This window comes from Dermochelys coriacea, chromosome 2, assembly GCF_009764565.3.
Source record: "Dermochelys coriacea isolate rDerCor1 chromosome 2, rDerCor1.pri.v4, whole genome shotgun sequence".
NCBI lineage: Eukaryota > Metazoa > Chordata > Testudines > Dermochelyidae > Dermochelys > Dermochelys coriacea.
In genome coordinates, this window is record NC_050069.1 from 160,809,408 (window position 1) to 160,834,024 (window position 24,617).

The window sequence follows — 24,617 nt, forward strand, 5'->3', positions numbered from 1 at the left end:
CCCTGAGAATCAGGGGACTCAGGGAAAAGGCATCTAGAAGGCCTTAAGACCACTGCAGAAGGAAGGAGTTAGTAACTACCTCACAGTTGTGCCTCCTCTGGCACTTGGCATTGATGGCGAACATATTTATTGTGGGGATCCTTAAAGACCCGGATATCAGATGTATGCTGGATTTCGGCAGTGACGGGCTTCCCAATCTGTCCCTGAAGCATCTGTTGTTATCTTTCTCAGAGAAGAAGCAGAGAATGGTACTTCTGCATGCACATCTTTGGGTTCCTTCTACCATCTCAGTTCTGCAGTGATGTGAAGTGGAACCGTGACCACCTTGTTCATCTGGTATTTTTCTGAGGAACAGACAGACTTGAGCTAGAGTTGGAGCCAGTCACAGATGACGTTTGGCAAGCAGCATCACATACATGCAGACTGACATGACTAGGGATACAATTTTGTCACCAAAAATTATGTATAATTCATGGCACAGTCACAGTAACTCCTGCCCCCCTTCCCTTCTCCAACAGACTCCTCTCCCAGTATGGGAACTGGAATGCCAGGGTTAGGTCTTTGCCCTCTTCATACTTGGGTCCCTGGTGACAGCTCCCCCTCTGCCTCCTTTCCCCTTTGTAAGTACCCCATTCCTCGACCTCCTGGTACACTCTTCCCCTGGCTCCCTCTTATTGCAGTCCCCTTTCTTATCTCTCTCCCATGTCCATTTCTGGGACCTGCTGCATGGGCTTGGAGCTTCACTGGTGGATCTTAGGATCTGAGGCCCAGTGCTTAATGTGTGCCGGGGGGAAGCTTATAGCCCCGGCACCTCTGGGCTTGCGGCATCAGTTATGAATGTAAACAAAAAAATGCTTGAGCCCAGGCACCTCTGTCATTACAAATTAACCCCTTCATCCCAGCAGGAAGCAAGAAACGCTGGCTAGTGTTCTGGCCAGCTGCTCGGCAGAGATTAGCTCCAGTCTGCTTCGTCCCATCCCAAGCACTTCTCCAGCGATGGACTGGGAGGAGAGATGGAAAAGAGTGTTGAGACTGAGGAAACTGGAGGAAGTTGGGGAATTGTGGATTGGGTGAGCTGGAGGAGGTAAGGGGATTAGGGATTGGGGACCTACAAGGGGCCAAGAGGGCAGAGAACCGGAGCTGTCACCACAGGAGACTCGGGGGATGTGGGTGGGGGACAAAGACCCAAGTGTTCCTCTTCTAGGAGCTCCATATTTGGAAGAGGGGTTTGTGGGTGGGGGGAGTCAAGAGTGAAAGTGAGGACAGAGACGGGGCAGGACTAAGGGAAGCAGGAGGGGAATTAAAATTGGAGGGAGGCAGGTGAAGAGCAGGGGAGCTAGAGAATGTTGGGTGGGTGCAGAAGGCATTGGGGGAGGCAGGGGCAAAAGGCAGATGAGGATATAAGGATCAGTGGCAGATATAGAAGGGATTCTGTGGTGGGTGCAGAAGGGGGAGTTATGAGTGTGGGAGAAGGGGATAGTTGTGGTTAAAGAGACGGCTGATCAAAGGGAACTAATGAACTGGCTGTGTGGACCCTGCTGCCCTCTGTTCACAATGGATTAATTTGTTTTGATCAAGTCCTGTTTCAAAGATGACTAGATCAAAGTGAACTAAAAAACTGCTAATTTGCTGCAGTAGGGTCTATATAAATGGCCTAATTCAGGAGTCCCGTGACAGTGGTGACCACCTTCACACAATAATATTGCTTAGCATCCCCAGACATCTCCGTACTCTTGTCAGGATTCATTCTAATATGAGCAATAACCATTGCACCCACAGGAAACTGTCTTCAGGCACGTATGCTTTCACTGGCCTGAAGTTGGTCAGGCTCCTTTGAACTCTGTTATCTCTGAGATAGGTAATGATGTTCTGGCTAGAAGGGCAGTTAAGCATTGGAATAGGCTTCCCAGAGAGGTTGTGGAATCCCCGTCATTGAAGGTTTTAAGAACAGGATGGACAAGCACCTGTGAAGGATGGTCTAGGTTTACTTGGTCCTGCCATAGTGCAGGAGGCTGGACTTGATGATCTCTCGAGGTCCCTTCCAGTCTTACCTTTCTGTGATTCTGAGACTGAAATGGTCTACGTATTTGGTCAGTCTCCTCAGATCTAGGATAGGACAAAGACTCCCTTTCTTCTTTGGGATAATAAACATTGAGGATAGAAATCTCTTCCCCTCTACTCCCATGGTACCTCTTCTGTGGCTTCTAGACAAACCAACAAGCCAACAAATAGGATCTTTGTCACGAGAACCATGAAGAGAGATTAATATGAGAGGGGACAAGGAGTTGAAATGTATAGGGGAGGCCTTGGCAATGTCTAATGCCAATGTGTTGGCTCTGATAGCTACCTCGCTCTGACGGAAAGGGACAAGGTGGTTCACAATGGTAGGGCTGGCTCCATATTGGCTTCAGTGTGACTCGATGTGCCCATCAAATCTGCTCACAGGGAGGGAGCCAGGTTGGCAGAGGTGGCAGAAGGTGGGTGTCCCTAGAGTACCTGGGCTGATTTCTTTGGTGGTACTCTGGCTCTTGACTCAAGGGGTAGGATAGTGTCCTCAGCCTTTGCTGGGGCTGGTATGTGTATGGCGCTCTCCTGTGAGTAGGTTCCCAGGGATCGTAGCATGGCCCTTGAGTTTTTGTGGGAATGGAGAACTTAGTCTTTGGCTAAAGAGCTCTGTTCCCATGAAAACAGGTCCTAGATTGTGGCCTGTACCTTGAGTGATATTCCTGGAGACATGAGGCCCATTTCATACTGAGGGGTATGGCCATTGACCTTGCAGCCATATCAGATGCATCCATGGCTGTTTGCAATGATGTTTTAGTGACCATCTGCCCTTCTTTAACCTCCTTCAACTCATCCCTGTTCTCCTGTGAGATCTTTAATAGGAAGGCAGTGACCCTCTCCCGTGTAAGATAATTATGTATGGCAAATAGGGCCTGGAAGTTCACCCAACTGAAGTTGCAATGAGGCTGATGAATGCGTCTTGTGCCCAAAAAGGTCCAGCTTCTTGGGATCTTTGTCCTTAGGAGTGTCTTTAGTAGACTTAAATTTTTATCACACTGAAGAAACAGCTAGGGATCCTGCTTTTGGATGAGTATAGAAGTCCTCAGAGCCCCCTGCGGATGCCAGATCTCTCCCCTCCATTTATTTAGAAGTGGAAGGAAGGGTGCTATGGATTTGCCACGTTCCTTTGCTTGGTTCCAGGATCCCTGTGTTCGGTTGGGAGGGGGTTTCTGGGCAGGGGCGTAGCAGTCAAAATATTGAGAGGTTCTAGAGGCTTTTCTTGTATGAATTTAGTCTTTGTCGTCAGGGGTCTCCACGTTTCAGGACAGGAAGTCCTGGGCAGCTTTAAAATAAATCACCAGCATGGGGGCTGATGTCACTGCCTCGTCTGGCGATTGTGGATGACTCCTTGAAAAAGACAGAGGTGGTAGTTGTTGTACCTCTGTTATCTTCTACTCCTGGGGGCCCACATCTGGTTCCAGTGTGGTTGGCCTGGGTAATGATGCTGCTATGGATTGGGATCTTTTCTTTGTAGAAATACAGGAAGGTGATCTGCTCCTCGGTACATGAGATGAAGGTCCCCAGTATGGCCAAAATGCTTGCCATATGGGTACAGGGCTGGTTGTGGCTAGCCAGGCCAATGCCACTCCCACCCCATCTGAGGCATAGTTCTGAACGAAGGCATAGGAGAGGGATTCCTGCTTTATATCAGCAAGGTATATATTTCCTGTTTGAGTGGTGGTGCAGAAGGATAATATGGTACTGTTGCTAATTGCCCCTTGAATACTATCTCCAGAGTTGGTATGGATACCCCCAGGGTATATTGCAGACCCTTGTCTGATCCTGGAACCAGGGCTGTAGTTACTTGAGCCACTCCAGTTCTGACTGAGGGCTTAGGAGCTTTGTCCTTGGATGAATGGATGGTTCATGTCCTCCTTCCCCTTTGGCTTTGGCGCTGTGTTTAAGGTTGGTTGGCTCCGTAAGTCAGTGTCTCCTTTATGTGCAAGTACAAGTGTCAGCTTTAATGCCTGTGACATTGGCATCAAAACAGGCAGTGCAGGTGCCAAAGCTTTCTCCAATGCTGAGGTGATTGGTGTCTTAGTCACCTCTACCAGTCTTCCCCTTTCCTTCTTTCCACTACATGCTCCCAGAGTATTATGTGTGCTTGAAGGAGTGCTGGCTGATGCTGGTTTGTCTGGCTTCCCTCTGGTAAGGGCCATCACCTCTCACTCCGAAGTGACTTGCATGGACTGCCCCAGTAAATGTAGCTTAAACAGAGTGTCCCGGGCTTTGCAGGTCCTGGAGGGAAAGGACTTGCACACAAAGCACCTGTCTGGGGTCTGTGTCTACCCTGGTCAGTAAGAGGGCTGTGTCCATCATTGACGGGATCAGTGCTGGGTTTGGAGACCACCATAATGTGTGGCAGTTGGTGCATAAATCTGGCCTTGTGGTACACACGTTCATAGGGACGGTCGTCAGTCTTTTTTTTTTTTTTTTTTTTTTTTTTTTTTTTTTTTTTTTTAAAGCAATGTCCTTACTGGGAGCGTGAAGATAAGATTTATTCAAGTTGGTTGAAAAGAGAAAAGGCACCACTTTAAAAGGTCTCTGAAGCCCATAGTGGCTTGGACACTCAACGTTTTCAGTCTCATTGCCATGAGCAATAAGAGAGAACTGAGGGAACAGATGCCCTCACACAGGAGCGTGAGGTGGCAGAAGGGCTTGCCTGGCACTGCTATTCAGAATCTTCCCAAGACGTACCCATGAGGCACTTGTGTACCTACAGATGACCCATACTAACACACACTTGAACTTTATTTTAAGAAAAAAATTGAATCTACTTTGTTCTTTCTACTAGTGATTGCAATTATTTTTTATTTTTGCCCTCTATAGCCTTAAATTTTTTTAAAAAATTCCTTTTTTTAGCTTTATCCTTCTCATTTCTACTTATTATCGATTTTTTTGCACCTCCTATTTTCTTGTGTCTGTTCATTTCTGTTCCTCCTCCTCTACTGCTGTCTTTTACCTTTACGGTATTTCTACTTAGTTTTTAATAAGTTTTTCTTGTATAATTATTTTACCCTATATTTCTTCTCTTCCTTCTCATGCTTGGTTTAATAGTCCAAATGGCGGTCAACATTCTATTATTTAGAGCAGTGGTCTCCAAAGTTTTTGAATCGCGCACCCCCATGGTGCTGCCGAAGAAAGGAGAGGGGAAGACTTACTGCAGAGGGGAAGACCTGCTGCAGGCGTGCTGCCGAAGACAGAAGATGGGAAGACCTGCCGCAGCCGTGCCGCCGAAGACAGAAGGAGGGAAAACTTTCCACAGGCGAGCTACCGGAGGGGAAGACCTGCTGCAGTTGTGCAGAGCCGCCGCCGAAGGAAAAAAAAAAAACAGTGGAGTGCCATCTGGCAGCGCTCCTCCTGCCGCGCACCCCCTGGGATCCTCTGGCACAAACCCTGGGGTGCACGCACCACACTTTGGAGACCACTGATTTAGAGGTACCAACTACTTACAGAGGATGATTTGTTTTAATGACTTGTTAAACTTGTACTAGAGAATTTTGTTAAGCCTGTTCTTCTAGACACATGCCTTTTAAGTTAAGTGAAGTATACATAAATAAAAGTATAAAATTACTACTTGATAAACAGCACAGCACATTTGTCAGTAAAGTGACTCATCTCTACTTAGTGGTCTGCCTGGATATGTGAGTGCCAACATTATCATATTTGATGTATCATACTACCAAGGAAATTTTATTTTAAGGGTGGGTTGATGTTTTCAAGAAGTCTAAGGAAACTATGTGCCCAAATCCCATTAAAACTCAACAGGATTTGGGCACCCAGTGCTCCTAGGCTTCTTTGAAAATCCCACCCTTGAACACTATCCTTTTCAGCTGGTATTTTATGTTCAAATACAAATTCATGGGAGGGCAGTCCAGAGGAGTGAGCCCAGAGTTAGAAATCTGAAATTCCTGTACTCTGATGCCAACCTTGCCACTGCCTCTGTGACCTTGGGCAAATTGCAGTTTCTGTGACTCAGTTTCCCTTTTTGTGAGATGGTCATACTTTATCTGAACATGTGTTCTGAAGTTTACTCTATCAGCACTTGTAGTGTGTAGAGACTGATCCTGTTCCCACTGAAACCAATGCAAAGTCCCATTGTGTTCAGTGGAAATGGAATTCAGCACATCCTGGGTATTGTTATTACTAAGAATATTCTTCATCTAGTCTGGGTCACTGTTTACATTTAACTGCTTTTGAATAAGGAAGCAAATTCTCAGTTACTAGTATGGTGTTTCAACACCCAAAACTCAAAAGGAGAAAATCAGGTTTGCAATGATTATTTCATGTTAGTTTCTGTTCAGTACTGCTTTTACAATCAAGTTGTGACTGGTAGAAGCTTGCGTTATTCCAGGTCAGTTAGTAGCACTCAGTTTATATTTCCTCTAAAGTAAGAAGGAAGTACTGATAATGCGTATCAGCCAGTCCTGGAATGTGGACTCAGCTTTCATCTGAAGCCTGTTGCTCTGTCACCATGCAACCAGGTCAACTTCTACACTCTGTCTGATCTAATGTACTATACTTCTGAACAGTTATTTGGAATATAAGCACCTTTAATAATGGCACCGTGTTCTGTGCCATTGCAATTTAGTGGAGAAATACATATCCATTTAAATTCAACAAGTCATATATGTAAAGTCATGGCCTTCATCAGTTGTTGACTTTTATTCCTCGTAAGTGAGAGAGTTGCTGAAATGTTACATCTCTTAATTTAAAAAATGGAATACACAGTTTTTCAGAAAAATATGCTCATTGAGTATCCGAGCTCAAGTTATCAATATAGTCACGTGCAAAATTAAAAAGGTCCTTTCCTTAAAGCTCCTAGTAACTTATTTACCCAAAGGTTGTAAATGAAAAGATTCATCAAGAGACCAATGAGTGCACTACAATGTTGTCAGAAATATGAAAGTGACACTCACCTACCATATTAAAGATGAGTGGAAAGGAGAATCAAGAAAGGAATTAACTACCACAGTCGCAAGATATTTGCAAAAAGAAAAGGAGTACTTGTGGCACCTTAGAGACTAACAAATTTATTAGAGCATAAGCTTTCGTGAGCTACAGCTCACTTCATCGGATGCATATTTGCAGTGCCCCTAGTCCAAATTAGAACAAGATAGAAAAGGAAATAAAAAAATGTATCCTGTCTTAATGAGAGTCTAAACAAGATACAAGTATCAGAAGGGTAGCCGTGTTAGTCTGGATCTGTAAAAGCGGCAAAGAGTCCTGTGGCATTTTATAGACTAACAGATGTATTGGAGCATAAGCAGTCGTGGGTGAATACCCACTTCGTCGGATGCATGAATACCCACTTCATCCACAAAAGCTTATGCTCCAATACTTCTGTTAGTTTATAAGGTGCCATGGGACTCTTTGCTGCTTAAACAAGATACAGTATGTCACAGTTCAGGGCAGCTACAACTGTATTTCCCACAAGTGGTTTAGCAAGGGCACCCAGTTTGAGGCATCCAGTTCCCTGGCTTTTGCCTTTCTTGGGTGGAAACCCTTGTCTCTCTCCCTCCTTGCTCAGGTAGTTCCCTGCCTTCACTACATTGTTCTCAAAGCAACAGTCTGCCCAAGCAGGCCTGCTTCACGTCTTGCCTCAGAGACATTATACAGTGCAACTGCCAGCGATTATAAGTTACCACACAGCACTTCCTGCGTAAGCCTATTTTATTCTTAAGGAAAAAGCATTACAGAGAAAACATTAAAAACAATGAAAGAACCTACATGCATTCTGATAAACTTACCAGATCAACCCAGCTGTCTCCAACATGAGCTCTGGCAGGTGAGTCCTTCAGACCCACCAAAAGTCTCTCTTGTGGTCAGAAGTTCATAGTGACCTCAGTTCAGAACTAGCACCAAATCTTATGGGGCCTCACCATGTCCTTCCAGGCCTCCCCTCAGGATTGGGGCCCTCCATGGATCATTTGCTGGATCAAAAGGAAGACCTTGAGCCTGTTTAAAACCGGGCTATTTATCCCAAAAATCCTTTCTTTGTCTGTTGGTCCCTGGAGAGTCCAGAGTGGGTCTTTTAAATTGGCCTCCTGAAACAGGTGATAAGGAAAACAAAAGGTCTCCTCCCTCAGGATGAGGCTGCAAAGGATGAGCCCATAGGTGGGGGTTTGCATGCACCTCTTCCCAGGACTTTCCACTTCACACACTTTGTCCTAAAAGAACAATCATGTCTGCTACATTGTTCAACATAGTCTTTTGTAGTCTACATTACCTCCCAGAGATTGCATTAATCCTCCTCCTCCTAAATAATTTCATAAGGGTTGCAGGGTGCTGTCATATTTGTCATACAGGACATCTAACGACTGCCTAATAAATACAATAAAAATAGTGAGAGGCAGCATGTTGGTTGTTCACATTATCATAGAATCATAGAATATCAGGGTTGGAAGGGACCCCAGAAGGTCATCTAGTCCAACCCCCTGCTCAAAGCAGGACCAAGTCCCAGTTAAATCATCCCAGCCAGGGCTTTGTCAAGCCTGACCTTAAAAACCTCTAAGGAAGGAGATTCTACCACCTCCCTAGGTAACGCATTCCAGTGTTTCACCACCCTCTTAGTGAAAAAGTTTTTCCTAATATCCAATCTAAACCTCCCCCATTGCAACTTGAGACCATTACTCCTCGTTCTGTCATCTGCTACCATTGAGAACAGTCTAGAGCCATCCTCTTTGAAACCCCCTTTCAGGTAGTTGAAAGCAGCTATCAAATCCCCCCTCATTCTTCTCTTCTGCAGACTAAACAATCCCAGCTCCCTCAGCCTCTCCTCATAAGTCATGTGCTCTAGACCCCTAATCATTTTCGTTGCCCTTCGTTGTACTCTTTCCAATTTATCCACATCCTTCCTGTAGTGTGGGGCCCAAAACTGGACACAGTACTCCAGATGAGGCCTCACCAGTGTCGAATAGAGGGGAACGATCACGTCCCTCGATCTGCTCGCTATGCCCCTACTTATACATCCCAAAATGCCATTGGCCTTCTTGGCAACAAGGGCACACTGCTGACTCATATCCAGCTTCTCGTCCACTGTCACCCCTAGGTCCTTTTCCGCAGAACTGCTGCCGAACCATTCGGTCCCTAGTCTGTAGCGGTGCATTGGATTCTTCCATCCTAAGTGCAGGACCCTGCACTTATCCTTATTGAACCTCATTAGATTTCTTTTGGCCCAATCCTCCAATTTGTCTAGGTCCTTCTGTATCCTATCCCTCCCCTCCAGCGTATCTACCACTCCTCCCAGTTTAGTATCATCCGCAAATTTGCTGAGAGTGCAATCCACACCATCCTCCAGATCATTTATGAAGATATTGAACAAAACGGGCCCCAGGACCGACCCCTGGGGCACTCCACTTGACACCGGCTGCCAACTAGACATGGAGCCATTGATCACTACCCGTTGAGCCCGACAATCTAGCCAGCTTTCTACCCACCTTATAGTGCATTCATCCAGCCCATACTTCCTTAACTTGCTGACAAGAATGCTGTGGGAGACCGTGTCAAAAGCTTTGCTAAAGTCAAGAAACAATACATCCACTGCTTTCCCTTCATCCACAGAACCAGTAATCTCATCATAAAAGGCGATTAGATTAGTCAGGCATGACCTTCCCTTGGTGAATCCATGCTGACTGTTCCTGATCACTTTCCTCTCCTCTAAGTGCTTCAGGATTGATTCTTTGAGGACCTGCTCCATGATTTTTCCAGGGACTGAGGTGAGGCTGACCGGCCTGTAGTTCCCAGGATCCTCCTTCTTCCCTTTTTTAAAGATGGGCACTACATTAGCCTTTTTCCAGTCATCCGGGACTTCCCCCGTTCGCCACGAGTTTTCAAAGATAATGGCCAAGGGCTCTGCAATCACAGCCGCCAATTCCCTCAGCACTCTCGGATGCAATTCGTCCGGCCCCATGGACTTGTGCACGTCCAGCTTTTCTAAATAGTCCCTAACCACCTCTATCTCTACAGAGGGCTGGCCATCTCTTCCCCATTTTGTGTTGCCCAGCACAGCAGTCTGGGAGCTGACCTTGTTAGTGAAAACAGAAGCAAAAAAAGCATTGAGTACATTAGCTTTTTCCACATCCTCTGTCACTAGCTTGCCTCCCTCATTCAGTAAGGGGCCCACACTTTCCTTGGCTTTCTTCTTGTTGCCAACATACCTGAAGAAACCCTTCTTGTTACTCTTGACATCTCTTGCTAGCTGCAGCTCCAGGTGCGATTTGGCCCTCCTGATATCTTTCCTACATGCCCGAGCAATATTTTTATACTCTTCCCTGGTCATATGTCCAACCTTCCACTTCTTGTAAGCTTCTTTTTTATGTTTAAGATCCGCTAGGATTTCACCATTATCTCGCAAATGCCCCTGAATTCAACCTGGTTGGAAAACTCAGCTCTCCTCTATTATATAGACAGAATTTCCTTGGGCTCTGTTGGCCTTTCTAATAGGAACGCTAATTTGTAAGTCCTCTAACTCACTTGGTGAACAGTCGATCATATGTTTAGGGTGCAACTGGCCTTCAAATACTAAGCCATAAATAATAATAGTGTTTTTCCCCTGCCCTGGCTACATAACTTCTTGGTTTGTAATACATATGGATCTTTAACCATAGACCATAACCAGGCTATAGCCTTGGGCATGACCAATATAGTCTGGTTCCTGTACATGATTAAGGTCCTAGATGTAATGCAAATAAAAACTATTATGTAACCAGTTCAGGGGACATCCTTGCTACACGATTCTTTGACACACTGAAATATGTGGTGTCAGTGAGCCTTCATTGTTACAGTCAGATTGGGGAGAAAAAAAAAGACAGTACCCCACACTTAGCCTAGGCTCCAGAGGGCAGTAGCTGTCTTATACTGACTCGCATAATATATATGGAGAAGATGCAAGCTGTAACAAAAAAGGAGGTGGACCATATGATGGAGTATAGTCTAGTACTGACCGAACTTAAAAAGAAATGTTAAGTATTTGTTCTACTAGCTCCTTGGTCTTGGGCCATAATAGAACTTAAAATAAAAGTGCTTTCAGATGGGAGGATGGAATTATGAAATCCAGGTAGTTTTCTTTCCATTGTCAGAGAGCAGCCATCAAAGTGGGTGGAGGAGCTGAGTATGAGAACATCTCTTCAGATTCAGTGTCCATCACTAGGGACTGTACAGAATTTGCTTTTTTCAGAAGGCAAGTGATGGAATAGAAGCTGATTCACTGAGACCAAAAAGTATGTTGTTGTCTTGTACGTAGGAAGGAATGTCTACTTATTTGTGGTAACTGTAGTTCTTGAAACTAATTTATCTGCACAAATCTTACTTATATGTACACACCTCTTGCATGTGAGATTGGAATCTTTTGACCAGCTTCCTTCAGATCTGAGTGTGGTATTAGGAGGAAAAGAGTTCATGCTTTGTTTTTTTTTAAAAAAAGCAGACACCACTTTGGTGAGGGATTTAAGGTGGAGTCTCAGTGGAAAACAAGATGAGGGCGGGACAGAGAAGGACTGCTGTTAGTGCCTGAATTTCGCTAAGTCTTCAGACTGAGGCAACTGCCACCAGGAAGGAAGTGTTGAGAATGAAATGCAGAAATGAGCACTTGGATAAGAGTTCAAAAGGGGGAGTCCCGTAAGTTCCATAAGAACTAAGACAGGAGATGTGCCTGAAAGGGGGAGAATAGGTATTGTTGCGAACTGGCTAAATACCTGATAGGTCATGCACAGTTTGAGTCTAGGCTGAGGCACACGAACAAAGTCCACAACTGCAGAGTTCCCAAAGATATTAAGTTTATTACGCTCGAGTGTGGTGTCCCCCTGCTAGTCAGAAGGGGACCCCGAATGCAGGTTATACAAAGATTATATACCTTTTAGCAAAGCATGTTGCCCTCGTGCATCGGAAACCTTAGCTAATAGACAAACCCTTCCCTTATCTACCACCTATCCCTGCTAGGTACATTCCCGGTGATCCAGTTTATAAAGTAAAAGCATAAAATGGAAAAGGAGGTGTGAGCGCTCTTCACTACCGTCTTTTACTTCCCTGTGACTTCTTACACTTGCGTATAATGCTCTCAATCACCACAGCAGAAGACACAGAAAACAAGACAAACTAGTGCAATAAAAGATCAAAATGAAGCAGGAATTTAGATCCCAGTAATTCTGATAGTGAGAGCGAATGACATGTGATGGTATTGGATATTGCCTGAGGTAGATACATTTTATTCACAGCTGGGAAACGAGAATGTTGTTGATCCTGTGAACCTGGAAAATGATGTTGAAAGACATGAATGCCAAAACAAGAGCGTGGAACCTGAAACTAGTGTTGGACAGTAGCACAGATCACTAGAGTCATCTGTTGACGTGGTTGGCTATTTGACTAGGTAGAGAAGAATCCCATGGACACATATGAATGTTTAGGGACACATGCTTAGCAGTGTTGAGATCTAGCTATTGGACTGATGAATGCACTATGGGGTTCTCTTCACATGCTGTATCAAGTACCTTTTCCTGTACCTATGCTGCACTCTGTCCAATACTAATGTGATATTGATTTATAATCTGGATATTACTCTAAATCACATGTTTTGTAGTTCTGGATAGTCTATTACATTAATTTAGTGGATTTTTTTCTAAATGACTGGCCATATGCCCAGTGACTTGAAAGTACATGGTTATAGCTTTGATGATAAAGGAACTGTTATTTCATAAGATATGTGTATCTTTGGGAATTTAAACTGTTCAGGACTGGCTATTCTCTTGGTTAGCAGAACCATACTTGCTACAGAAACTTCCTGTTTAATGTGAAGAGATACAGAAGTTTCCATCATCAATACCAGACTTGGTGAAAAAGGAGAGAGACAAAAACTAATCTGAGAACGATTGTTTGAGTATGTGGAACTTCTGGATGGCTGCTAATAAGTCCAGTAGGTGGACTGAATGTTTTATATTTTTTTTTAACAGAAGTTTTGAGAAAACATTACACTGAGAAAGGGGGAATATAGAACTGAGAATATCATGGTTACGTTTGCTGTTAGGATGATATTTATGTGCATCCTGGACCTTTAAGGATTTGGAGTTCTACTGAAAAGGTCCAAAGAAACACAATGGGGAAGCAGACAGTGGGCCCAAGAGGGGGAGGGCTCTCATGAGACTGAACTGGTATGGACCTTGTGCAAACTTAACTTGTTTGAGGGTTTTTTTTGCATATCACCTTTAATAAATGCCCAGTTTTTAAAACCGTCCCTGGTTGGGAAAGTGAGATCACCATTTTGAATATGAATTGATATGTGAATTTATTTAGCTGCCTCTGGTACAGGATGGGATGCATTCCCTCCTCTCTTCTGCGGATGAGTAAGTAGCAGCACTTCTTCCATGGCTCCTGGCTGAAGTAAGGAATTCACTTCATGAGGTGGGTCTCTGAAAAGGGACTGGGAAGGAAAGTGGGGTGGGAAGCAAGCATTGGAAAGAATTATATGGGACTGAGAGGTGGCTGGGGCTGCTCTACCTTATATGCCCTCACGAGGCAGGGAGAGCACAAGGACATAGGGCCTGCACATGCAACCCCAAAAGATACTGCTGGTCAAAAGATTGCGATCTCACATGTATCAGATATGTGTTCACGAAGAGTGGGATCCACCCAGACAAAAGTTTGAAGAAGAATAAATACAGGTCTCCTATATAGACTAAGGGGTGTGGAAGCAGGAGTGGAGTGTGAACTGTTGGGATATGACCACCTCTGCAGCCCCAGGACTGTTGGATCACTAGGTCTCAGGGAGTCTTGAATAGTTAGGTACAGTCTAAAGTTAAGGCAGTTAAACAAAAACCAGTTTCCTTTGTTCTGAACAAGGGGGAAATGAGCAGGTTTTTTGCCAGCAGCTGAAGTCTGTCTTGGCTACGCCAGTATATTTGTCAGTGTTTCTCTTTTGGTCTCAGGATGTTGCCTGACATACTCCACAACTCAGAGATCCAACTTCTGCTTTTATCCTTTTAATGAGGGATCATATTCAGCAGTGGACCCTGTCTTACCTTTGGTCTACACTTAAAGATTATGTTGACATAACTTTGAAAAAAGTCACACCTCTGACTGACATTGCTATGCTGACAAAAACCTCAGTGTAGATGCAGCTGTGTTGACAGAAAAGCGCTTCTGTCAATGTAGCTACCATTGTTTAGAAAGGTGGTGGTCTTAACTGACGGGAAAAACGCCTATTGGTGTAAGTTGCCTCTGCTTCGGGGCTCCGCTGGCATAGCTCCATAGTGTAGACATACTCTTACTCCCTCCGTCTAGTCTCTGGTGAAGACACGTGTCAGTGTAACCATGCAAGAAAGAGCTATAGTTTGTTAGGCTCAATGAAAATATCTTCTCAATATACCATGATGGTTCAAAAAACAAAACAAAATACAAGTAAGTAGAGTTTTTGGCTCTAAAAAGAATAGGATAGGAAACAAAACTGAAAAATTCAGCTGGTGCACATGCATATTATGTTATAAGCTGCCCAGTTTGGATAGCTGAAGTCCCAAGATTGCTTTTAACACCAAGATGGATGGTATTATGCCAGCAGTTTAATTTGCATACATTTCCTTAATTCAAAGGAAAAGCCATGGGAAAAATGCCGCAAAAAGATAATTTCCATATTCGATTTAAATAAGCACTACCCTTTATTCCAATGTGCAAATGAGAATATAGATGGATCAATAATTGTTTTGTAAGTTCCACTTTGAAGAAATGGAGAGAACTATTAGAGGTAGCTGAACAAATGACAGACCCCTCCAGTATCCTGAAATATAACCTGGTTTCCAAAGTTCTGGCAGATTTTATTTATAAAATCTTATGTTTTCATAAGACGATCTCTATAATTATAAATTTTTTCACTGTATATATTTTTGATAAATACTGAAGACTGATATTGTATAAAGACATTCAAAGGCATTCAATTCCAGTGCTATATAGGAGTTGGAAATCAGTGGATGATTTGGCTGTCTGAGTTCAGATTCAGTTCAGTTTCATGTCTGAAGTGTTTTCCTCGTAAGTGCTTATAACAATATGAACTAAAAGCATATAATTTTTTTTAAATTTAGCCTGTGCATAGTCGTCTAGCCAAGGAATGGCATCTTCAGTGGTGTAATGCAGTTCTTCTAGGCCACCGCTGAACCTAGTCAGCAGGCATTCATCAACAACTTGCGTCATCTTCTGCGTTATGTCGCAGCTGCCCAAAGAGCTGTCACAAAGGCCCCAGCAATACTGTTTGGCCGCACAGAGACCTTGCCCAGTCCGGAACCTGTTCAACAGAGACCATTGACGATGGGGCAGGTCAAAACCAGGCGGGCAGATTGTGGGGTCGGCGACAAGGAACTAGTTGGGGATTGTAACAGATATCCATTCCTCTCGCCAGAGTGTTTCTGCCCTAACATTCCTGGTGTGGCGGATGAGACCATAATGGGTGACATGTTGGCAAACGTGCAGCTGGTGGTTTAAAAAGGTCATTGTGCAGCGGCAGGCTTGAGCTGACGCATACTTTCTCCAGTAACTTGCCAGTGGCAACCTCTCATCTGATATGAGGAGGAACAATATTGTTCAGAACTGGAAGCCATGGGAGCGAAGTTGGACGCAGGGCACCGGAAATGATGCTCATGGCAGCAGGTAACTGCATATCCACCAGTTTGGTGTGTGATGATCGACTCCATACTGGTGCACAATACTTCACTACTGAATACGAGGTGACAAGAGCTGACATTCGCAGAGTTGGAGCATGGGCACCCCATGCCGAACCTTCCAGTTTGCTAAGGAGATGCATGTCTTAACTGTAGCTGCTGTCTTCTTCAGGTTAGCATGGTAACTCAGTGTGCCATCTAAGGTCACACCTAGATAGATCAGTTCTACTTCATGCTTCACCTTCTGACCATTAAGATAAACATTCAGTTCTTGGGTTGCGCTAGCATGATGAAGATGGAACAAACTGGAGACTGTTTTTATGATGCTTGGCTAGAGGCACCAAGTCTTACAGTAGTCAGCTAACTTTACCATGGCACAGTTTAAAGTGGCATCAAGCTTGTGAAATGTCTGGGCCGTGACTCTATTGTTGGCAGGTCATTGATGTAAAGGTTGAACAGAGTTGGAGAAAGCACAGAGCCCTGGGGTAACCCATTTCTCTGTCGTCTCCAAGCACTTGTCTTCTCCCCCATATGGACTCTGAACTGCCTATCGCGGAGGAACAGTTCAACAATGCCTGTAACCCAAAGTAGCAGGACTCCTGATACCTTCACAAGCAGGCCAGTTTGCCATACCGTATCATATGCCGCTATTAGATCAATGAAAAGAGCTCCTGTTTTTAAGTTTCTCTGGAAGCCATTTTTAACAAATGTGGTCAGTGCGAGTACTTGGTCGCATGTACTACGGTCTTGGTGAAAGCTGGTTTGGTCAGGGCTCAAAATTCTCTCCATGTTGGGTAATATATGTTGTAGAATCAAGCGCTCCAGTGCCGTGAAGCATACTGACAGTAATGATATGGGACGATAGCTTGGTGCTTGACTTGGGTCCTTTCCAGGCTTTAGGAGGTCAATGATTTTTGCAGTGTGCCATATCTTTGGTAGCCTGCCTTCACTGATGACCCTAATGAAGAATTTCACATGCCAAAGCCACACATGGGGGCCAAGGTTTTTCAGGAATTCTGGAGATATGTTGTCATAGCCCACAGATGTTGCACACTTGGTGCTATCCAATGTCTGTTCCAGCTCTGTTACAGTGAGTGGTTCTGGGCAGTTTCTGATCTAGTGTACACGTTTAAACATACAACATTCGTTCCTCACTTGTCTTTGCACCTGTTTCTCCAAAGGTGCTCTGGCCACTTTAAGTAGATGTCCGGCTACCTGGTTGGGTGTCACTGAGAGTCAGCAGAGTGCAGGTGGCTGCTGCGCTTCTCCAAGGCGTCGGAGCAGACTCCAACACTTGCGGCTGGAGCGGGTAAAGCTCATCCTCTTGGTCTCCTCCCCAGTGAGCAGTGTCCACTGATTCCTTAAACACTGGGAATAAAACCAACTCTGTTGACCTGATTCTGTTCCCGCTGACTTTCCTTGTCTAAAAATTGGCACTTATGCTAAGTGGACAATATAAATAGCAGCATTGTAGCCACTGGCTTTCTTTAAAAAAAATAATGCTCCATGTTCTTCGGAAAAATTACTATGCTAATTCTTTAAAACACTTTTGAGGGAAAAAAAACAAACCCACACCCTAAAAGAACTAACTTTGCTAAAGTCAGTAATGATAGCAGACCTGAAATTGGAAACACTGTACAATATTAATTTCTTCTTTTTCTTATCCATATGGACCTAGGGTTGCCTGTCCAGGTTTTCCCAAGATTGTCCCTTTTTTGAGAGAGTTATCCTGGGAAATCTTTAAAGGTGCTCAGTACACACTGCCAACTGCCCAGTTTGATGGGTTCAGCATCATCTTATGTATGCCAGGTTTTTGTACCTTACAGGTAGCAACCCTGTGTACTACCAGAATGGTCTATTTCAGAAGGAGGATTTCATGGTCGTCTCCAATTTCTTTTAAAATGTTTTGAATTCCATCACTTGCCCTTTTATTTTTGTGGAATTTGTTGTGAACTTTTTGAAGACCCTCTTTGAGATATCGGTCTATAATAAAATTATCATGTAATCACTTTTTTGTATAGTCTGTCAAGAAATACACTAATAATGTCTACTTCCTTGTCTGAGCATGAATCTGTTTGTAATATTTTTCAGTATACATTTATTAATTACAAAGCATAGTTTCAATATTCTTAAATACTGGCAGAACTCCATTGTGAAGAATCTTTATTTATTAATAGAGTTTGTGATTTGGAACCATTAACTTGTGCACAGACTGTATCTAGCCAATGAAGTCACATTCTTATTGCAATTACTCTCCAGTTTCTCTTATTGTTTCACTCACTTGTCATATCTCATCATAAATTAGGGCAAGGAACCAGTCTTGTGCTTATATAACACTTTGCACAATGGGGCCCTCATTCTAATTAGAACTTCTGGGAAGTACCTCAGCAGGATTAATAATCAGCATAGAATTCTAAAGGAAATTAACAAAAGATCTCTAGTGATACAAGTATGACAGTTGAATCCAAAGGTGCAAAACAAAAAATAAATACACCTCCCACCTCACCCCCCCAAAAAAACCCAACCCTGTTGCTCTGGGTTAGAGATTATAATCCAAATTATAGAGATAACCAGCAATTATTATACTGATATTTGCTAACACAGTTCAATGCCAACAATTGCATTTGAGTATCTATTTTCTTACCTTCCTGACTAGAAGAGATTAGTGGTCCCCTGTAAAAAGATTTAGGAAGTTAACATGTCATGTGCCTCTTTATACCATATGTCAAGGTTCCTTCCCCACTCTGAACTCTAGGGTACAGATGTGGGGACCTGCATGAAAACCCCCTAAGCTTATTTTTACCATCTTGGGTTAAAACTTCCCCAAGGTATAAACTATTTTACCTTTTGCCCTTGGACTTCATTGCTGCCACCACGAAGCATCTAACAAATATATAACCGGGAAAGAGCCCACTTGGAAAAGTCTTTCCCCCCAAAAATCCTCCCAAACCCTACACCCCCTTTCCTGGGGAAGGCTTGATAAAAATCCTCACCAATTTGCATAGGTGAACACAGACCCAAACCCTTGGATCTTAAGAACAATGAAAAAACAATCAGGTTCTTAAAAGAAGAATTTTAATTGAAGAAAAAGTAAAAGAATCACCTCTGTAAAATCAGGATGGTAAATACCTTACAGGGTAATCAGATTCAAAACATAGAGAATCCCTCTAGGCAAAACCATAAGTTACAAAAAGACACAAAAACAGGAATATACATTGCATTCAGCACAGCTTATTTTCTCAGCCATTTAAACAAAACAGAATCTAACGCATATCTAGCTAGATTATTTACTAAGTTCTAAGACTCCATTCCTTTTCTGTTCCTGGCAAAAGCATCACACCGACAGAGAGCACCTTTGTTTCTCTCCCCCCCCCCCCACTTTGAAAGTATCTTGTCTCCTCATTGGTCATTTTGGTCAGGTGCCAGCGAGGTTATCCTAGCTTCTTAACCCTTTACAAGTGAAAAGGTTTTTCCTCTGGCCAGGAGGGATTTAAAGGTTTTTACCCTTCCCCTTCTATTTATGACACCATATGTGAAGGGCTGTTCAGTTTTCCCACCAGACCTTAGAAGAGGCAAAGAATCTTTCCCAACAGGGATGCATGTACGATTTTGACAGTAAACATCTCCTTTCCTTCAGCTGCCTCTTCAAGCAATCTGGATATGTCTATCCTCCATAATCAGTAGTCAACAAAGGCAATCTGTTGGTTGACTAAGCTCACCATTTTAGATCTTGTGTTCAGATTTGTGCTTTGTCACCAAGAAAGCTTCCCCTACATTTTTTTTTAAGTGTTGCTTCCTGATGATTCATCTGCTGTTTTAGAAAGGAGTTTTATCACCTTGCAGACTACTAGGTCTTTGGGCAAAAGTCATGAAAAATATAGCTCTCACTAAACATACTCAATAACAGTATGATGACCCAAAGAAAGTTGGAAGGAAGGGAGGAGCTATTCTCCACATTAAGGCGGTGATTATAAAGTTTTCCATTTTAAGAAAGTGAAAAAAACAAGAAACACCCAATTGTTAACAACATAATTTACTTGTTTGCTTTCTTTTGGTGTCATCTTGGTCTTTCCCAAGTGAACACTTCATCCAGGAAAATTAAAAAGGTAGTGAGCCAGTGTACTGTATGAGCAATATCAGCAGAATATTAGTGATGTATGTGACATGGTAGCCAGCATTCATATTGACCAGGTGACTGTTTTCAGAAAAGCTGCTCCAATTCCCAGTCCTTCCACAGTTACAATTGCAACTAAATTAGTTGGCAAACTGTTTCAGACATACATGTATGGGGGGTGGGGGTGGGAAACAAAACACCCTGACAATCTTAGGTTGATTTGCCCTGCTATCTGGCAGCAAACTGAGACATGTTGTTTTTTCTGTCAAGACAAGTGTGAACAGGCAAACTGAATGTCTAAAAGAGGAATGGATATACCGCATTGTACTGTTTGCAATATTCCTTCCAACCATTATAAACAAATTATAAACTACACAGGTTTTCAAGTAATTAATTCAAATCTCTGCCTATAATATAGAAAGAGAAGACTTTCACAAAGAAGTGAGTAATTGGAATCATCCTAGACACTTAGTGTGCAATTGTTATAAGCTGTTTACTTTCTAACTTCAGCATTTGCTATTATCTTTTCACGTGTTAAGCATTAACATTCCATTTTACTAAATCCAAATATCACTAAGGTTATAAAATCAGTTTAACCCGCCCCTTGACTTATTTTATTATTAAGTTTGCATGATGTAACCTTACCTACCAGAATGCCCAAAACTGAATAACTGGCTCCTACAGGGTTAAATGAAAAATGCACTGAAGCACCAAAATTCTTAGCAGCACTGAAGTCTCTCCTACTGTTTGCAAGTAAAACAAGCATTATACAAGCAGTCAAGTCTCCATGGAAACAAATTTACGACAATTCACATTTTTCTGCATCCAATCAAAACAAATAGAAAAGTCTTTTGTTACTGCAGAAAGTATTGTCTAAAATTACATTTTGTAGTCTCATTTTGCCAATCCCATGCACCTCCCTTTAATTTCCAGAGGGGATTTAAGTCAATAATAAGGTATGTTGTGCCTTTTGTGTAGATGAAATTAACTTCAAATAGTTTAGTTTGGGATGGAACTCAAAGCCATAAATATAGGTTCTACAAAAACAATGTAAAATGAGCAAGATAGATATTTAGGAAGAATTGAAATTATAGCCCTCCTTCCAGTGTCATCAGGCAAGGGCCAAAAGTGTGCTTGGTGTCATATTACACACACACTAGAGCGTGGGTCTTGCTGTGAGGAACTTACAGCACAAGATGGATACAACCTAAAATGGTACAGAAATAGACAGTATGTTTTTGGAAACTGAAAGGAGGGAATCACTGTATTATAATAAGAAAAGGAGTACTTGTGGCACCTTAGAGACTAACAAATTTGTTAGTCTCTAAGGTGCCACAAGTACTCCTTTTCTTTTTGCGAATACAGACTAACATGGCTGCTACTCTGAAACGTGTATTATAATAATTATTGATTTGCTCCTTGTGGGCCTTTGAAAGAAGCAAGGCTCTAGGTTGGTTTTAAATTAGAATTGCTAGGGGCTTGTCGCCCCAGAATTAGGAGGATATTTCATGTATAGAGGATAGCATGGAAAAGGGCACAGAGACAATTGTGGTGAAAGAATCAGAAGAACTGAGGCAGTAAGACAAGTATCACAGGTAGAGCTATGTATGTTGCCACAGTAATTAACAAGGCCTGAGCTGAACTGCAGTTATATTGGGCTTTGAAGGCATGGACATAAAATTTAAATTTGATGCAACAAATTAGGAAGGGTAACTAGAATGACAGGTGAGGAAGATCATTTTAGCAACCTCTTTTTTGATGGAGGGGATCACTGTTGGTAATAGGGACACGAGAGGAAAAGGTTGCAGTAGTTAAGAGGGAGATTATCAGGGTTTTAAAGGTTTAGACAGATTAGAAAGATTAGATCTCCTATGTATTGTGGAGAGATAAGTGGGAAGGTCTAGAAAATGACATGTGGTGCTAAGAGAAACGTAGAATGGGGAATGTGTGGGAGAAGAATCTATCAGTCTTTACTGACTAGCAAAACTAAGGACAGCATTCTTCTCTGAAAAGAAACTTTGTAAACAATTGAGACTTCTTATTGAATAATCTGTTTCTTTTTGTCTTCAAAGGTATATCTGCTGACTTTCGTGACTAGAAGTTTTTTGTTCTTTTGTTTTCTTAACTCCAGCTTGCTCTACAAAGCCAACACAGCTAAATGGGAATAAGCTGGATTGTATTCCTTCTTTTGAATAAACAGTATTGTTTACTAAGTTCCAATCAGTTACATCTGTGCAAAACCAGTGATGGCAATTCAGATTACACAGGTATCCTTGAGAGCAAAAATAAGAATTAAATCATAGATGAAATCTATGTTCTGATTTACCTTGAAAAACTTTTTAGTAAGGATAGTCGTGCACAAGGAGGAAAAAAATCCAACTTCATTCAGATTCTAGGATGAGTTTGAAGAGTTGGCAGTTGAGGGCAGAGAAGTGGATACATGTTTTTACTTTTAAACTAGAATTATAGAAATATAGGGCTATAAGGAACCACAAGAGGTCAAGTCCAGCCACCAGCTCTGAAGCAGGACCAAGTAAACCTAGACTATCTCTCACAGGTGTTTGTCCAAAATGTTCTTAAAAATCTCCATTAATGGGGATCCCACGACCTCTCTCTTGGAAGCTACTCCAGAACTTAACTACCCTTATAATTTTTGAGAGTTTTAACTAATATCTAACCTAAATCTCCCTTTGATCATCATCCTCTTTATAACAACATGTAATATATTTCAACACTGTTAACAGGTTCCCCCCTCAGTCTTTTCTCAGGACATGCCCAGTTTTTTAAACCTTTCTTCATAGGTCAGGATTTATAAAGCTGTTGTTTTCGTTGTTCTCCTCTGGCCTTTCTTCAGTTTGACTGCATCTTTCTTAACGTGTAGTACCTAAACTGAACACAGTACCCCACCTGGGGCCTCACCCATGCGAAGTAGAGCAGAACAATTACCTTCAGTGTCTTACATATGACACTACTGTTAATACTTGTGAAGGCCAAAGATATAACTGGGTTTAAAAAAAAGAATGATATAAGTTCATGAAGGATAGGTCCATCAATGACTATTAGCCAAGATGGTCAGGGGCGCAAGCTCCTGCTCTGAATGTACCTAAACCTTTGACTGCCAGAAGCTGGGCCTGGATGACGGGATGGATCACTTGATAAATTGCCTTGTTTTATTCATTCTCTCTGAAGCATCTGGCACTGACCCACTGTGGGAATACAGAATGCTCAGGTAGATAGGCCATTGGTCTGACTCACTGTGGCCATTCTTAGGTTCTTATTACTCTTGCAACTGCATCACATTATTGACTCATATTGAATTAGTGATCCACAATAACCCCAAATCATTTTCAGCAGTACTATTGTCTAGCCAATTATTCCCCATTTTGTAGTTGTGCATTTGTTTTTTTCTTTCTGAGTGTAGTACTTTGCAATTGTCTTGATTTAATTTCCTCTTGTTGATTTCAAACAAATTTTCTTAATTTGTCAAGGTTTGTTAATAGATTTTTGATTCTGTGACCTCTGGATTAACAATATGGTCCCTGCTCTTCCCATATTATGTTAAATCAGGCTCTCCACTCTGCCTGACATGCTTCATAAATTACTTGGGCTGTCAAGCGATTAAAAAAATTAATTGCGATTAATGACACAGTTAATAATATAATACCATTTATTTAAATATTTTTGGATGTTTTCTACAGTTTCAAATACACTGATTTTAGTTACAACACAGAATACAAAGCGTACAGTGCTCACTTTATATTTAGTTTTATTACAAATATTTGCACTGTAACAAACAAAAGAAATAGTATTTTTCACTTTCCCCATTACAAGTCCCATAGTGCAATCTCTTTATCATGAAAATTGAACTTATAAAAGTAAAATTGTGTACCAAAAAAACTGCATTCAAAAATAAAACAATGTAAAACTTTAGAACCTACATGTCCACTCAGTCCTACTTCTTGTTCATCCAATCACTCATACAGACAAGTTTGTTTACATTTGCAGGAGATAATGCTGCCCACTTCTTATTTACAATGTCACCTGAAAGTGAGCATGGGTGTTCACGTGGCACTGTTGTAGTCAGCGTTGCAAGATATTTGCGTGCCAGATGCTTTAAAGATTCATATGTCTCTTCATGCTTCAACCACCATTCCAGAGGACGTGCATCTATGCTGATAGGTCCTGCTCGATAACAATCCAAAGCAATGAGGACCGACGCATGTTCATGTTCATCATCTGAGTCGGATGCGACCAGCAGAAGGTTGATTTTCTTTTTGTTGGTTCGGGTTCTGTAGTTTCCACATTGGAGAGTTGCTCTTTTAAGACTTCTGGGCCCTCTCAGATTTTGGAAGGTAATTCGGATTCTTAAACTTTGGGTGGAGTGCTGTAGCTATCTTTAGAAATCTCACATTAGTACCATCGTTGAGTTTGTCAGATCTGCCATGAAAGTGTTCTCAAAATGAACAACATGTGCTGGGTCATCATCCGAGACGGCTATAACACGAAATGTATGGCAGAATGCCAGTAAAACAGAACAGGAAACATACAATTCTACCCCAGGGAGTTCAATCACAAATTTATTATTTTATTATTTCTTAACGAGTATCATCAGCATGGAAGTATGTCCTCTGGAATGGTAGCCAAAGCATTAAGGGGCATATGAATGTTTAGCATATCTGGCATGTAAATACCTTGCAATGCCAGCTACAAAAGTGCCATGCAACTCCTTTTCTCACTTTCAGGTGACACTGTCAATAACAAGTGGGCAGCATTATCTCCCATAAATGTAAAAAAAAAAAAAA

General features: G+C 42.3%; 1 protein-coding gene across 5 annotated transcripts in view; it reads left to right on the forward strand.

The window, feature by feature from the left end:
- Nucleotides 1-24,617, forward strand: part of EPB41L4B (erythrocyte membrane protein band 4.1 like 4B) — a 255,127-nt gene that overhangs the window by 41,669 nt on the left and 188,841 nt on the right. The gene's annotated exons all lie outside the window — the stretch shown is intronic.